This window comes from Limanda limanda, chromosome 10 (assembly GCF_963576545.1).
Source record: "Limanda limanda chromosome 10, fLimLim1.1, whole genome shotgun sequence".
Classification (NCBI taxonomy): domain Eukaryota; kingdom Metazoa; phylum Chordata; class Actinopteri; order Pleuronectiformes; family Pleuronectidae; genus Limanda; species Limanda limanda.
This window is the reverse complement of record NC_083645.1, coordinates 7,919,133-7,934,399: the sequence shown is the minus strand read 5'-3', so window position 1 is coordinate 7,934,399 and position 15,267 is coordinate 7,919,133. Positions and strand designations below refer to the sequence as shown.

The 15,267-nt window shown below is 42.0% G+C and overlaps 1 protein-coding gene and 1 long non-coding RNA gene across 2 annotated transcripts in view; one reads left to right on the top strand and one right to left on the bottom strand.

Annotated features, from left to right (window-relative positions):
- gpc3 (glypican 3) overlaps positions 1-15,267 on the top strand; it is a 116,540-nt gene that overhangs the window by 50,439 nt on the left and 50,834 nt on the right. The window lies entirely within an intron of this gene.
- LOC133011904 (uncharacterized) lies at positions 12,957-13,628 on the bottom strand. Its single transcript, XR_009680779.1, has 3 exons — positions 13,524-13,628; positions 13,311-13,404; positions 12,957-13,219 (listed from the first exon to the last, which is right to left on the bottom strand). It is a non-coding gene; the product is annotated as an uncharacterized LOC133011904 (long non-coding RNA).

Here is a 15,267-nt window from a genome sequence, read left to right as displayed (position 1 = left end):
AATCTGCTCTCTTTTTCCTAAATAGCTTAATTATCTTGTTAATTCAGAAAAACAGGGCTGTCTTTTATGAATTAACAGGATAATTCGCCCTCCAAATGAATCCAACTCTGCTTTTCTGAATTAGCGAGATAATTAAGTTGTTAATTCAGAAAAAAGGGGCAAATAATTAATAATCATTTTATTAACATTTTTAATTTTTGAAGTATACTACTATACAGTATATCGATTCTTCTATTGTACATACATCAATTTCTTTTTACTGTCATGCTTTTTGTGTTTTTTTAAAGGAACAGTTTGACATTTTAGCGCTAAGCGTTGGATGAAAGCATCAGCACCACGTGTATCGGTGTGTTTGATAGTTGGCTGCAGTCAGAGTCCCAAATGAATAACCCTAGGTTGGATTTCTACACAGTATGAGTGAACCACAAGCTTGATCGAACTAGCAGCACATCTGCTCTGTCACACATGCATGAGACGTGAGATGGACGCATGAAAAATGCAACTGAAATGCTTCCTGTATAGAGACACAACAAACATGTTTTTCTAATTTGCTGAATCAATGGCCCTCATAATCATAATAATAACTAGGGCTACGTTATAGCACTGACGGGCCCGAGCACCCGCACGTTGAAGCCTCTTTCAGTCGGTGGAGAGAGAGCGTTCGATGACCAAGTGCACGTCTCTGCGTTGCATGTGTTTTGCTCACTGAGGCAAGGATAAACGCTTCACTTCCTGCGTCCGTCACGCGATGTCGATCCTTGCCTGCTAATTGCTCATTACAGTCCACGCTATCAAATAGCACATCACAATGGGAAGATTTTATGTAAATCGAATGATAGTTGTAAAACAAAGCTTACTTCCTGTTGCCAGTAGATGGCGCCATCACTATTATTACGTACAGACTAATATATCTGTTCAAGTAGGGGCTCTGATGTAGCGTGAGCAATTTTGTGTCAATTCGACAATGTTACCACAACTTAATTTTCACACTGATCAGTAGGTGGCCGATGACCCTGAACTAATATTAATATATGGATGTGTTCAGGTCAGGATTGTGATCATAGGTCAGTTGTTTGGAGCCGGTTGGATAATGCAGAGTGGATTAACAAAGTACTTCCTGTTTCAGGGCAAATCAGTACTTGGCGCTATGACACTGAGGAAATATTGATACATAGGGCTGTTCAGGCTTGGACTCTAATCATGTGACAGAAGTTTGGTGGTGATAGGACAATGCACAGTGGAGTTACGACAACATGGTGTCCTCTGGCGAAGGTCGATCCTTCACCTTACATCAATGTTTACACGGTTTGAGGAAATGTCACAATTCTGACCATGATCCAATGACTTGACTGAGCTCGTTTGAGCTGTATGTTGTAAAGCAGCCAGGAGCAGTTCATCAAAGTATAAAACATGTCACTTCCTGTAGCCACCAGGGGGCTCTGTGATTTCAAGTCATAATTTCTCATAACTTTTTGAGCATGTCTAGACCCTGAAAAAGTCCTTCAAAGGGAAATAATAATAAGAAAAATCCTTACAATTTCAATAGGGCCTCTCCCCGTTCGGTGCTCAGACCCAAATAATATACTTATTTATATAGCACATTCAAAAAAAAGACCTTTGCAATTAAACAGATGATGCAACCAATAAAACCAAAACAAGAAATGTGACAAGATTAAATACTAGTATAGATACTTTCAACCATACCAATTGTTAAGAATACACCGAGCAAAAGTTTCTCATTAGAAGAGATTCAAAAGGAGATTCTGAGTTTGCCTGCTTGATTTCCCTTAGCAGTTCCACAGCTAAGGGGCCCGAGGTAAAACCCCAGTCCCCTTCAGTCTCAAGTCTCATGATTTTGTCAAAGTTAGTTTAGCCCTGCCAGAGGATCTCAGGCAGCAATCAGGTTCATAGCAGATTGCAGGTTTAGGCAGGAGCCCGACCGTTCAAGACTTAAAATAGAAGCAGCAAAATCCTAAAATCAATTCAAAAACTCTCTGGTAACCAGAGAAGGGCTGCAAGGATTGGTCTTATCTGGTCACTTCTCTTTGTACGTATAAAAAGCCTGGCAGCAGTGTTGTGATGTTTGCATGCATCACTTGGTGATACTGAAGTAAAATGCATTGCAGTAATTTAGTCTGGATGAGATAAAATCATGTATAAATAATGATTTGTTGCTTTATTGACAAACAGCAGTTTATCCATATGTGCTGTACGTCCGAGCAGAGCCTCCACGGGTTGCCAGGCATTGTCATGGAGATGTAAAGACTCTGGGAAGACACTGTCCCTGCCTTTCATCGAGAATTAAATACACCACAGGCCTCGCCTGAAATCACATCCGTAGGTTTTACATTTCTGTTTGACATAGAAGAAAACAAGATGCATCATGTTAATTAGTCAGCCTGACAGCTAGGTTACATCAACAAAGAACACAAAAAAAGGTATTTAGCATCAATTCTGTTCAGTCACTGGGTGGAGTCGAGTGTATATGTGCACATGTCTTGTATTTAAGTGTTATCCTGGTTTTTATTCAGAATATGGTGGATAAACCTGGTTATTCAGCCTTATTAAGGTGATCATCACATTAACTGATGGTCTGGGTCTCCTGATTCCTCAACATTGGAGAGTGACTGGTTGAGTTTGTTCAGTGTTCATAATACTGCTGAACCATGGCCTCTCCATCAGATCAGCCGTGATGGAAAGCAACAGAGACAATATATATCTCGATCTACATTTCAACATCAGACTTTTTCTTGCAGTGTATTCATCATAATTTCATCATTTTCAACCATCAATGATTTCGTAGCAGTAAAATCGTTCAGAAGACAGGATGAAGTGGATGAAGTGTTTACATGCCACGGCATCCTCATGGCGTATTCTGAAGAACTCCAGCTAGCACGTTTCCCTGGGCAGGGATAATGGGTTATCCAGGTGTCTGAAACCAGGATAAGCTGTTTACATGCATAACACTGCTTTTGTCTTCTAATCCGTATCCGCTCTGCTGCCCTTAGTCGTACTGTACGTTTCCCCTGATGTCTTTCCAAATGAATCCCTTCATCACCATGCTGAATTCAAACAGGAGATTATGCAACGCATCGTAATGGCAATTTTTGGGAGATCCAGTGTTGTGGTAAATTCCAAAAGTAAAACACATTTAAAGGTCCTGTAAAAGGCTTTAACCAGATTGTTTTATGTTTGCTTTTGGAATGTTATTTTCGCAGCACAGTGGTTTAAAGCCGAATGCATTTTTCAGTTGTCAGAATACATCACATGCTGTGTTGTTTCTCTGGCTGAATGTAGTGCCAATCACGCTTGTGTGATTTCAAAACCAAGAAATGCTTTTACTTCCATTATCAATCTAAATTTGCTGCTTTATTATAATTTGCTCACCACTGGGCCATCATGCCTGGATGGGGAAATATTTGCCTCCAGATTAAAGGGGTTTATGGGCACAAAGTGATTATTCTCTGTCTTGCTGTTTGAGCTCAGAATTCCTCCTCATCATCTTTGGCTGAGAGATTGTTTCTCTTTTTTATTTCACAAACGGATATAATCCCCAAATCTCAGGACATCTGTTACACTTGTAGTCTGAGTCACCAGGGGCGTTGTGAAACTCTTTTGCTGGGTTTAGAGCCATATCCATATTTTAGTGTGGCGTAGTAGCAGTCCTGGAAAATGAATACTGTGTCCCTTCATGTCCAACAACATGCCACTAGACACTAGAGCCAAGTTTGGGAGGATAACAGAGGGAGAGATAGTCTGCATGGGCTTCATTGAGCCAGTCAGTGACTCTGATTAATTAATCCCACTGGTCACATTATGACCATATGACTCTTCCTAAATGAATATAAACTTGAATTAATGGCAGGGTTGTACATTTTACATGATAACACACATTTCCTGCTACTCCAGCAGATGATTACAATCAATCTGTTTATTAGAAACATGTTATACTTAAGTCATAGCTATCACATAATTTGTGGAGATTCTCACACATGCAATTATAACATGAAAATGAAAGATGATTGGATGATGACTGTGTCACAATTCAAAGATACACTGGACTGCCAATTGAAGAATGGGTTTTGCTAGTGTCATGTCCAGAACTCAGCTACACAAAAAAAACACATGTAAAGTGTTAAGGTTTGTTTAAGAGACTCAAAAGTGTGGAGACAATAAAACTCTCTTAACCCATACACCACCCTTCTACCAAGTTTGACTAGTTTTTCTATAATTCAGCAATCAGACTATCAAACAAACAGCGATGATAATAACCTTCTTGGCAAAAAGAAGTCAAACGTGCTGTACAAATAATTCCATGTGCAGGGAAGTGCAGACTGAGGACAGAAAACCAAGAGAAATAGCCTATTGTGATTTAATTGCATTGAAAAATATTAGTAAGAGTAAGTATTTGTTATTTTAAGTTGTGTTCACTTCATATCTACTTGTTAATTTCACTTACAACTTTTGTATTTACTTGATTTTGGACGAACCATTGGTGTTGCAGAAAGTAGTGTACTTATTGAACAAACACAGAGCAGCATGGGAACATATAAAACATGTTTTTAAATTAGCTATAGTGTGAAGTTGTGTCTCAATTCAGGGGTTGCATCCTCCAGAGGACACAGTCTACCCGGCCCAAGAAGACCCCCTCCTTCGTGAGCCGCGTAGACCCTGAAGGCCAAATCGAAATGAGAAGGACTGGTCTACACAGGATTTTTGGTGATCTGTGTCACCAGCTGGTCCCGGCCTTATTGTTGTTGCCTAGCAACTGAGCTGAAATTGGACACGATGAGAAAGTTTCGATTGCCCTCGGTTTTTGTAGTAGTGATAGTAAAGTTGAGTTGAGCGAGGTACTCAAGCATTGGATGGCGTCATTACTTTAGTGAAAAAAGGTTGGTCGCTGAAGCACAATGAATCATGTGATCGATTGGGCCAGAAAGATCCACTTGTTGCAGCCTTCGTCTCTGTGATAAAAGGAAACCTTCCAAATGGGAGAGTCTAGCCTCTGAAGATAAAACCCCTGGATTGAGACACAGCTTTAGTGTTAAATAAGTATTTTTCAGACATGACCTGCGGGTAAAATCTGTACAATTGGCTACGGAGTTTACGCACAGTCAGCCTTTCACACATCCAGCGAGAGGTTCGGGTGCCAGGTGCAGCAGACAGAGGCAGGAAGTGACCTAATCATTCCACTGCAGCGATCACTTGATTTTCTTTACAGCACACTGACACCAATGTCGGATCTTCACCAAAAACTTTTTTGACATCTACGTCCCTAAGGACTTTATACTAGGAGGCCAGGCGGAGAAAGTCAGCAGAAATGGCTGAGCCTCTCATTCGGACATTTGCATTCACACCTGCTGGAGAAAATACGGAGCAACTACAGAGTTCAGTGCATGGGTGAAAGCAGCTATAGACATTTTTAGTAGAAGGTAAGCACAGGCGTCACTAACTAGTTTATGTTCTGTGGTGTTTCTACAGAGAATGTATTACTGTGAGAAACCTGCATCTGTTTATATGCAGGTTTATACATAGGTGACAAAGACTGGCCTGAGAGGAGCAGAGAAAGATGGTCATCTTGGTGAATGGATATCTTTCAACACCTTCAGTACTTCATCATTTATTGTTGCTTATTGACTAACATCCTTTTATCTTAGGTTACACAGATTTTTGAGATATTACGTTTTTGAAGACACTCATCGCACAAAGCAAAAATAGCCTGTCTGGTAGTCTGGATTAAGCGTCTGCCCTAATATGTTCCATCTGATATTACATTTTTAGAGCAGTTTGATTCAGCATGTACCTGAATTTGAAACTATGAGTCTGTAAATGCTAGTGAAACAAGACAGAAGCGAGCTGACGGGTTGTGCAGGTGAACTGCCAAAATATGTCTTGCAATGAGGATGATTTAACTCCATCATGATCGCATGTGTATGGTTTTCTTGAAGAGGAGTATGTGACGAATTATTATAGAAATTTTAAATGAACCTTGTAAAATGCTGCCTCTACTCATTCCCCGTTTCCGTCTCTTCCGAGCATTCTCTGTGGTTGTCAGTGTAACGAGGGAGGCTTCCAGTTAACAGCAGTGCACTGATGCATTCTCTGTCATCTTCTGAAAAGCTGGCTTTGGGAACTTGTTCTTTGCACTTCACTGTTCGACTTGTTGTCATTTCGAAGCATTTTTTTTTGTTTTCTGAGACAGCCGATCCTTTTCCTTTACAAACTCCAAAGCTCTCTCCCTGCATTGTATCTTTGCTCTGATAACTTCCCCAGTTTTTGGTGACTGTCTCATAGTCAGTCTGTCAAAAAAAAAATCAGCATAAATCGAGTCCCGCCACCTCCCTTTTTCATAGCCTGTGGGTATTTCAGTTATTTCCTGCTGATCTTTTTCCTCCTCAGCTGCCTGACCTCCTCGCCCTTCCCACCATGCATTTCACTCAAGATACCTCCCTGCTCAGCAACACCTATTCCAACAACTTGCAAGCTGCAGTTTGCAGACTTGTGCGGAACAGCAGGGTACAACATTTTTTCCCTTCTTGTATTTAAAGACCTGTTGAGGTTACTTTCTGCCATCCGCAAAAATCCCAGCTTGATCCTTTCTTCTTCCACTACTTTTTGTAAAACTGCTGCTGGTGAAAATTTCCACATCGATGCCTGTCAGCACATTATTTCTCCCCGAGGCCATCCTGTGTTTAACTTTATACTATGGTTGAAATCTTCCTGTAGAAAACGGTTGGTAATGTTGAATCCTTTGCTTCAAGTCAATGATCTCTGCTCCATCGAGCTCAACACAACACACACTGTTCAGTGTTTTAAGTTGCATTTGTCACAAGGAGGAGATACAGTAAACACTGAGGCCCTTACTCTGCACTTTGCAGCTCTGTAATGAAACTGTCATTGATGTCCTTCAACCCTCAGGGGCTCAGGCAGTCAATTACAAACACAATAACACACACACCCACCCACACACACACACACACACACTCACGGCCCATTTGATTTCATGGAAGGAGGAGAATAAGTCATCTTCATGGCAGTTCTGCACTGTAAGAAAGTAAACACAGTATGTAGCAGTATACTACCGTTCATTTCGCACACTGTATATCATTACATATGATGAATGTGCCATTAGAGCCAATATAACCAACGATTAATTATTAACACAGCAAGACACATGCCACATGGATGGGTTTTTCTGAACGGGCTTTTCAGACAGAGGGCCGAGGGATCAAGGGGCCCTAAGGCCAGGGGCCAATGAAATTGCTACAAGACATGAATTGACCACAGAGACGCAAAATGACCACAAATAGGAACAAATTGAACCACAGGCAGGTGCAAAATATACTACTAATAATAAAATAATACCCCTGTGAAGTTTTAATTGATGAAGATTCACACAATAAAAAAAACACTACATGTGTCAATCATAAAACAAAGGTTCCCTGATTATATCATTTTTTTAATGAGTGGTAAAAGACACTAATTATGTTCCCACTGTTTGGAGGCTCAAACAGCAAAGGCCTCATCAAATCACGTCACTAGCCTTGATCTGAGAATATCCAGTATAATAACACTGACAAAATAACAATGGAGACACAAAATGACCGTAAATAGAGGTAAAATAATTACAAAGAAACTCAAAAGGATCAAAAGGAAACCACAAAGTGTGAAAGAACATCATGAGTGTCTTGGTCTTTTGAAGGAGGTTGTGGTCTTTGAATTATTTATTCATTTCAGCTTGTATTAAGTCAAATTTCTTGTCATCTCCTTTGTTCATTGGTGTGTAACTTAATGAGAGTGAGGTAACTTGTGTTTTAACATTAGCCTTTAATATGAGGTCACAAAGACTTAAATCTCTGTGTGAAGCCGCAGAGCGCCAGACACAAAAACCACGACTTTTAATCCTCTCAAACTTCTTTGTCTTCTCTGCAGCTTCGTAGTCACAATTAAGGCAGAATCCGTCCACAGCCATCCCTCCTGCGCCTCACTCCATCTCTCTCTCTCCATCTTCACACTCCTTGTGTCTCTCGCTCTCTCTATCCCACACTGTGCACCCATCTGCTTCAAGAATTACAAAAACAGTCTGTATCCCCTCGCTGCTTTTCTTTTGTAAGTTTGCTCCGGTTCAGTCCATCGCTCTTTTATCTCTTTCATGTCTCCTAAGCACGACTACAAAAAGGATAGAGTCTCATTTTTCACCATTTTAGCACTTCATGACAAGGTGATGCAAATATTCCCTCTGTAATTTTTGTTTGTGCCTAAAAGGGAGCGGTATAGAATTAAGCCGATGCATGGGCGTGATGGTTCGTTAGCATGAAAGATAGACGGGGGGTGAATAAGTGGAGAGTGTATTCATCTTCAACCACAGGATCTACTTAGATTAATGCATAGTGGATTAATAGAGCTGGGATGCTTGATTTGGAGAGGAGCACTCAAGCTGTGTTCGCCATGACCCCTCTCATCTCTGCTTCACTCTGGACGGCTTCTCCTCAACATCCCCGAATCACAACTCTGGAGAGCAACAAGAGCGGTGTGTCTGTGTGTGTGTGTGTGTTTACCCTTCCTCTATGTTTCGGTCTGTGTGCGGGTAAGTGATCCATTATTGGAATAGCCTTTCACTCAAGTATCACTTGGATTGCTAGGATTCCTCGGAGTCGGAAGATGTATCTACTTTATGTGGATTTTCTTTTTTTGTGCACGCCAGGCGAGCGTTTGATTGGAGTGTCGGCTCTCTCTCACCCGTGGCCGAGTTTTGGCGAGAGTTTTGTGCGATGTGTCTCACAGTTCTGGCATTGCATGACTCCAGCTGCCTTTGAATGCAGCTTCAAAGCCTGCCTCGCTGAATGTTTCTCTCCACACGTTCTGGCGCTATCCTCCAAACCCCCTGCCTCTTCCTCCTCCTACTCCTACTCCTCCTCCTCGTCCTCCTCCCCTCCAGCTCTCCGTGTTTTTCCAGTTCACTTTTGCCCTTGTGTCCTTTCCACCTCGCTGTGTCCTCTCTTCTGCTGTACACCGTGTCCTCTGACAGCGCCTGCTTGCCGGGCCGAGATAGAGTACAGCTCAACTTTGAACTCTGCCAGGACCGCAGCACCAGAGATCGATGGAGTCAATGGTGAAGGACAGAAATATGGAGGCAGAGGAAGCAGCATGGCATATTCTGTATCAGCTGGGAACGGCAGTATTGGTCTGAGCCAGAGCTGCCGGTCTTTTATTAGGATATGAGCAGATGGGAAGTCATTTGGTTGTGGCTTATTGTTCTTGGGCTTATTTTATGATCACTGTATATGAGGTCCTGTTTTTACAACGTATGGATATTCATATGTTGATGATTTTTTGTGATGATGAGTCTTTTTTACACAAACCAATTTGTAGTCAAATTCAGGCCAAGCAAACCACTTGTGTCAAGTGTTTCCAGCTGGTAGCTGAAGTATTGCCAAACTTCTCTAATCAACACTCATTGTCAGCAGGGATGAACTACACTCACTGAAAATACCATAAGTTTCATATTTGTGGTTTAGCTTTTATACAGTTATTCTTCAGAACTTAAAGGATAATTCTCTTTTTTCGTACAACTTTATTGACGTAATCAGGAAGTGAAGAGGATTTCAACCAGAATACGCTTCAACAATTCAGAAACAACTTACTAATCCTACCACAAAGTCGTATTTTTATAGTTTGGGCCATAATTGTTGTAGTTAAAAATTACATTGGGATTGTAGAATACCATGTGTTCATATTTCTTCCTCTGTTGGACTTAGATGACAGGTTTACTGATCTCTAATGCTTAATTTGGTGAATCCAGTGCTGTCATAACAGTTGAAATTATGCCACATACTCAAAAAACAAGACACAAAGTGAAATGATCCTGTAAGAAATTAAAAAAATGTATGAGAAAGTATAAATGGATAAGATCGACAGATTCTCTGTGTGACATAGTGAAAAACCCTTTTTACATAATTTGTTTATGATAGTGCACTTCAGGTAATAAGTGCGTCAGATGATTTTTTTTTTCCTTCTGTTGCTTAGCTGTTGGGGAAACATGTTCCAAAATGTCATGGGGAGGAAGATAAATGAATGGAAAGTTTCAACTGCTAGTGTGTGTGTGTGTGTAGTCCTTACACCTGACTCACACCTTGCCCTCCTGCTAAGGTCTGCCAAATGTTCGCCCACACTATCACCACCTGGCCACTGCTGTGCACTGTGTGATTGTATAGTGTTCATCTGTGTGTATGTGTGTGTGTGTGTGTGTCTGTGTGTGTGTGTGTGTGTGTGTGTGTGTGTGTGTGTGTGTGTGTGTGTGTGTGTGTGTGTGTGTGTGTGTGTGTGTGTGTGTGTGTGTGTGTGTGTGTGTGTGTGTGTGTTGACTCGGTGCTCTCTAACAGATGGAGTAACCTAATACATGTCTCATTCTGCCCCGCTGTCCATTGGCCCTCATGGTCCGCTGGTGATGCTAAGTGGGCCTTACCAGCATCCTGCCTGCTTTGTTCCTGGAAACAACCATCCCCGCCCTGCCCAATTTCCTGCCACCGCCGCCGCCATCCCACATGCCCCCGGCACTCGCACTCAGACACACGGCAGTCCCGCAAGAGCCGCTCGTCAGGTGGAGCGGATCTCAGGTTACCTGGGACAGGTTTGCTTTGACGGGGGCTGACTGAATTGTGTCTGGAAAAACAACATATTGTTTATAGTCAATGAACAGATGCTGCTTTTGTTGTAGACAGGCTCATGAGATTATAACTGAATGTGTGTGTGTGTGTGTGTGTGTGTGTGTGTGTTTGTGTGTGTAAATCAACTTTTACATACAAGCTATTCCAAAGTTTCCCAAGCTAAAAATAGTTTTTTATTAATTTGTGTGAGACTTTGAGTATACAAGGTTTCTGCCTGACTCACAGTGTGCTGACTCATGTCTTTCTGAACGTCTCTCCTGCCGGTCCTCTCTCGGTGTCCTGGACAGGTTCTGTTTTGTCACCGGGACCAGGTGGCAGCAGCTCCTCCATCCGTCTCCGTGGCGGCTAGAGGTGACACTCCATCAGCCAAATGGATGAGTCTCATTGGCTGCTTAATTTATTGATGTTTTCCTCTCCTGGGGATAATGGGTGCACAGGCTGCTGATTGATGAGTGTGTGTGTGTGTGTCTGCCTTTGCAGCGTGTCAGCCACAGTCAGCGGTCAGTCCGTCGGTCCTGTGTGTTGTGAGCAACAGAACTGACTTATGTTACGGCCGGCCTCATGAACATCAAATATGTTCATTTGACGGGCCTGTCATAGATTATATGAAAAGCCGGTTTGATGTGAGAGCTGGAGTCACTCAGAGCTGAAAGATGTCAGAAATAAGTGACCTCACTGTGACAGAGATTTATTAGATTTATTTTACTCTTTAGATAACCTGAAATCTGCTGCTCCTGATCAGGGTGTAATTGGTGTCTCTGATTAATGACATGATACACAGAGAAAGAAGATATGATGATAGATGTAGTACTGCCGAGTCGCTGTGTGCTCTGTGTACTCGCTGAAGACTGGATTTCCTTTAACAATGGGGTAACTCACTCTAAGCAACGACTGTTACACCCCTCCCTTCAATGCTTAATCTCAAAGAGTTGGAATCGGCGACCACAAACATTTCCTCTGTATTCACTCAAACTACATGTCTAACGAACAGAATCTGTGAGATAGTGTTGTTAACATTTCCGGTGGCTAACAGAAGTTGATACCCTCTGAAACACTGGTGGTGTACGTTATCTTCGATTGTAGAAGGCAGAGGAATTATTTTATTATTTTGTTTGAGATGTTACTTGTGATGCTTCCACTTGTTTTAAATGTACTAAACATCGCGCAGAGAAAGAGGATCAGCATATCACTAGCATGCACTGTTCATGACCTTTCAGAGACATTCGTCTTGTGCACTTAATGAAAACCCTTGTTGCTGATTGGCTGCAACAGTGTTGTGCTGTTCTGTTCGTCCAGTTTTCTATGTTTCCAAAATACAGAGCCAGGTTTAAACCTGATTATTTTCTGTGCACACACAGAACTTGCATCTAGTAAGGAGATATTAGCAGAATTTAACAAAAGGTGTATTCAACTAATATGGTTTACCCCACCTTTAATGGATCTGATATCTGTATTTGTATGCCCAAGGAAGTGGAGAGGCCTAGAATCCTTGGGGGTAAACATTATCTGGCTGGAGTTTATGTGGACAGAGGTAAAAGAGGAGCAGAGAGGCAGAGACATTTCCTTTTAAGCCATGTCTGTGAAAAGCCCAGAGTCTCAGAGGAGGACCAGTTTTCCTGCAGCCAGCCTTCTGCCTCCATCTGTGAAACCGACACAAAATATATGCTACTGCTAATTTTAAGCGTGACCCAATATGTTTCTGAGGGCTCCGGCTCTGGTAATGTCACTAGACGAAAAGCAGTATTATTGTCACAGTGAACCTCTACGGACAGGCCTAATCCCCTGCTGTAACCAACTGTTTCCATGATGTTACCTCGGCGTTCGCCAGTGAAGACAAGGTGGGTCTATCGGCGTTTGCGGACCTTAAGGGGGATTTGGAGAACAAAGGAGAGAGCCGCGGGGGGGCTCGCTGAGCCTCGCGGACCGATCGCGACGTGTGATCTAATTAGCATATGAATCGGAGTCCAGCCGCTGGCTAGAACCTCTCTCTACTCACCATTGGAGGAAACCACAGACCCTTGAAACTAATGTCACTCGTGATTGGCTGGTAGAAGTGTTGCTATTGGTCACCTTATGGGTCATTGCAGTGCACACGTGGGGTCACAGCATTCCGCACGTGGGGTAAGCCCCTCCCACACAATATTTATAATAAAAATGTATATATTAATATTTATTATTATTTATAAGTAAGCCTTTACCAAAAGCACTGCAGTTAATTAAAACTAAACATTCATGTGATGCTTGATGCTATAGGTGAACATATTGTACAGGGAACAAATGTGAACAAGGTATATGTGGAGTGTAAGCTTTATTTACATACAGCAAAAATATTGTACAAAAACTCAGATGAGGCTTGAAATGTTTCTCTGCAGCCTCTGGGTCATGACTTCTTTGTGGGACTCTGTCTGAATCTTCTCCAGTGTGTAGACGTCTGTGGTGTGTAGCTGTGAGATCCAGTGTAGCTTCCAGTCTTATATGAAGTGTGGGACACAGGTCGGTGTGCTCCTGGCTGTGGAAGGATGGATCCATGTCATCTGTCCCGCTTCAATCAGCTGTAAACACATTCAGTAAAATTAGCACAGTTCAATGACAACATACACCTTTACATGTAACTGGAAAATTATTTAATGAATATAACCTTACCCTCTTTCTTCTCCGACAACTCCTCAATGCTGATGTAAGGTCTGGTCGGATCATACTGGCTCATAGTGTGTCTTTGTACGTCATGGACAGGCAGCTGGAAAACAACACATGTAACATGACTTTATTATTAATAAACGGAAATAGCCGCGCTGCATCACCGTTGGAAGATCCACAGCAAAAAAACACCAAAACAATTCATAAACATATACTTACATTCAATGGCTTAATTTTCTGCACTTTAAATCCGGACTTTCAGCGTCTCAGCCTAACGCCTCTTAGTTTGTGTGTGTGTGTGTGTGTGTGTGTGGGGGGGGGGGGGGGGGGGGGGGGGGGGCTGAGGCTGTGAAAACATACAGAAAAAAGTCACGTTGATGAAAAAACTTAACGAGAACAAACTGTTACATCTAAGCAATTCATACATATTTACACATGCACTAGATCTGCTCCAGCACTCGATGCTGTATTCGTATTTTAGCAACTTTCTCGCTATCCCAAAGAGTGGCGGACATGCTTTCAGATGTACCAGTTAGCTTAGTGGTTAGCATGGCGTCTCTAGCTCACCGTAACTCAGGGACTGTGCATCCGTCTTCTCCGCCTCGACTCGTCCACACCGGGCCCGCGGCTCTGCCTCCACACGCACTCATCTTCTCCTCCAGGGAACAGCGTCGTGTCGACTTCAGCAAGTTATTTACCCCGAAAACAGAGTCACTCGTACGGGACAAGCTAAACACGACCCGCTTCCTGTCTGCGGGACACTCGACGCTGCTGCACGGCGTTTACGAGGCTCTGATTGGACGAGTCCATCAGCTGATGACGCGAGCGGGTGACGTGAGCAGCGGTTACTTCACATGGGATAAGTATTTGACTGAGGCCAGGTTTATTTTTTGTGGTGTTTAGTACATTTACACACATGATTCACGCTGTTCTGTGTTCGTAACCTTATAGTTGAATGCACTTATTGTAAGTCGCTTTGGATAAAAGTGTTGACTGTTTTAATGGAATACTGAGAAAGTTTAATAACAACAATTAGACAATTGAAGTTCAAATTATGAAGGAATTTAAGCTCTATATTGTGTCTCCTTTATATTTAAAATAATAATCAAACTGAGTGGAGATGTATGTTGTATCCAAACAGCCGGCTGCTGTGTTTTGTCACTGTGCAGTCCATGGGGGATTAAATATTACACTGAAAAAATAAATCATTAAATCAATGAATGTTTCATAGCAATTTTGAAAGTAGTGGTGAAAATGTACCATTTATAATTCATGGAACAGCTTAGTTTGCCATTGACATGTGAATTTGATGCCAGTATTTTGGGAGGACAGATATTTTTATGGAAAGCCAGTAGAAGTTTGGAGCTTACAGGACACAGATGATCATACCCAGCATCATTTATTTGCTGGTAGAGGTGTGGTTTACACTTCCTCTGTGCATTTAACCAGCACAATTGAAAAAGTGACTGTAATCATGCCACTCTGTACAGTTGTTGAGATTTAGGATTGTTTTGGATGACAATAAAAATTTGAAATAAAGTGCATTGTTTCATTTCTTTTGACTGCATTGACCTTTGTTCGTGGTATACAATATAATTCATTATAGCACACTTACTTACTTAAGAACAATTTAAAATTTCAGGTTTAATATTTATTTTAAGCCTGGTTTACTCAGCCAGATAGTTTGTTGGTGCCTCTTACACATTGGTGTTATCTGCTCTCAGGGAAACTGATTTGCATTTGTGAAGCTCAGAGCATTGTCATTTGCATGTGAAAGCGTCCTCTAGGAGTTGGAGCAGGGGGGGTCAAATCTCAACAGCTCACAGGCTTGACAACTGCAGGAACCCTGAGCGTTTCCTTTGCTGCCTGCAGATACGTGTGAAAGTCGTTAACCGAAGGATGTGCCAACACTTCTCTGCGACACAGATTGACACAAACGCTTCTTTTCATGCAGTGTGTGTGC